Consider the following 2,500-nt stretch of genomic DNA (forward strand, 5'->3'; position numbering starts at 1 on the left):
GATAACTATATTGCAATGATAGAGACAAAAAGAGAGGGATGGAGCAAGATGCTAGTGAAAGGCATTGAGATGATAGATAGAGAGAGACATTTAAGTTAAAGAGAAAAAGAGATATAGATCTCCTGATGATCTCTCCCCCATGGACTCTCTCTATCAGTGTTTCACTGATATCAACACCTGGATGTCCCAAAATTTCTTACAGCTAAACACTGAGAAAACAGAGGTGATAACTTTTGGTAAGGAGAACCAAAGAAATAAGCTTGCTGTTCAACTTAATACAAAGAGTTTTAAGGCAGTTGATTCTGTTAGAAACCTAGGAGTGATTATTGACAGTGACCTAACTTTTAGCAGCCACATCAAGTCAGTCACTAAATCTGCTTTTTATCACTTAAAAAATATTTCTAAACTGAAAAAATGTTTTTCATATGTCGACCAAGAAAAACGTATTCATGCCTTTATTACTAGTAGGGTCGACTACTGCAATGGTCTTTTCACCGGCCTACCTCAAAAAACAATTAAACACCTTCAAATTATTCAAAACGCTGCAGCCAGGTTACTTACACAAACAAAGAAAAGAGATCATATAACACCCGTACTAAGGTTCCTACACTGGTTACCAGTATCATTTAGAATTGATTTTAAAGTTTTATTACTTGTTTTTAAATGTCTTCAAAACCAGGGACCCCTTTATCTTAAAAATATGCTCAGAATATACTGCCCTACCAGATCTCTTAGATCTGGAGAGCTTATGCTGGTTCAACCCTCTGCCCGTACTAAGCAGGGTGAGGCTGCCTTTAGTAACTATGCGGTCCGTTTGTGGAACCAACTACCTCTGGATATTAAAACAGCCCCCACTGTTGCCACTTTTAAAACCAAACTAAAAACGAAATTGTTCAGAGATGCCTTTAATTAACATGTTCTCTATGATTGTTTGTTTTTACTTACATTACTACATTTTAATTGTAACTCTTATTATTCTTATCTACTTGCTACTATTATTGCTTTTGTAACTTCTATTTGTATGCAAGGACCATCCTTTTTTTTTTTGACTTGTGAAGCACATTGGGTTGCCTTGTTGTATGAAATGTGCTATACAAATAAACCTGCCTTGCCTTGCCTTGCCTTGCCTATAGAGAGATGTAAAGTACGAGAGAGAGAGAGAGAGAGAGAGAGAGAGAGAGAGAGAGAGAGAGAGAGAGAGAGAGAGAGAGAGAGAGAGAGAGAAGGTAAAAGGAGGTGCTCGAGTAGACAGAAGAGCTAGTGAGATAATGTCTGGTTGAGAACTGGTTATTTATTTGTTTGTGTCTTGTGTGATCCGGCAGATCCAATCTGGCAGGACGGGTGGCCTCAAATTGAACTCAGATTCAGTTCACGAGCAAAGTAATAGAGAGGGGGAGCGATTGAAGATGGAAGAGAAGGTTACACGGTACAGAGATGGAGAGAGACCATTGACTTAGTGTTGCATCGCTGTATTTATAGATTGAAGTCATAGTCAAAGCTCTCCGCCTGTCTGACTGAATATAGCTTCTATTTCTTTTGTCTTTTTATTCAAATAAACATACAAATCTTGCTTTTGATACGGGGGGAAATTAAGGAAAATATGACCTTGTGAGAATTTATTTTGTTGATATTATCCTTTGTTGAAAGGGGGGATTTCTAGGTTTCCAGGGAACGTGGATGTTAGTGATTATGAAGCCCCGATGTGTGTAGGAGACGTCTGTGCCTCTTGTTTCACTATTTGGACATATACGAGTACAAGGCTGCATAAAGGAGGTCCCTGTGGTCTAGTGTCTAGTGGCTTGCTCGGAGGCACTACAGTAGGGTGTAGGAGGGTAAATCCAGGGTAATATAGGGGTGAGGGGGAGAGGGTTGGTGGGATTTGAACCCAATACAGTCTGCACTCAGAGAACAATGCTGCCTGGTGCATATTTTGGTTTCTTAGGAAACTAAAGATGCTCGCTCTCATTGAAATTCACAGTGATTATACTCACTGGCAAGGTCAGCAAAAAAAACAGCAACAAAATAAATATAGTGTATTGTTGAGTAGGGGATTTTATTGAAAGTGACAATGTACATGGGGATCAAACCCAGCTCCTTTAGGGTGGGAGTCAGACACCCTTTAGCCACCACACAGTCATGGCCCAAAGGGTTGGTTGTATGCTGAAGTCATATCACTGATATAAACCATAACAACTGAAATTGGAGAACATGATTTTCTCTTGAACTCTTGGTACATGACGATCAGTAAATTGGGAACCTAAATCAAATCCTTGGGATAATAGATCACTTTTTGGGAGTTGGTTTATCCTGAATCCAGTTCTCGTGAGGGAAATGTCTCACCCTAATAGTAATAATAATAATAATAATAATAATAATAATAATAATAATAATAATAATAAGGTCAACAACATTTCCTTTGACATGGAGAATTGACCAACCACATAAGCACACTTGTGCTAGAGAGATTCAGACAGAGAACTATGTGTCACACAAACAGATA

Source organism: Gadus chalcogrammus, chromosome 21, assembly GCF_026213295.1.
Source record: "Gadus chalcogrammus isolate NIFS_2021 chromosome 21, NIFS_Gcha_1.0, whole genome shotgun sequence".
NCBI classification, from domain to species: Eukaryota; Metazoa; Chordata; class Actinopteri; order Gadiformes; family Gadidae; genus Gadus; species Gadus chalcogrammus.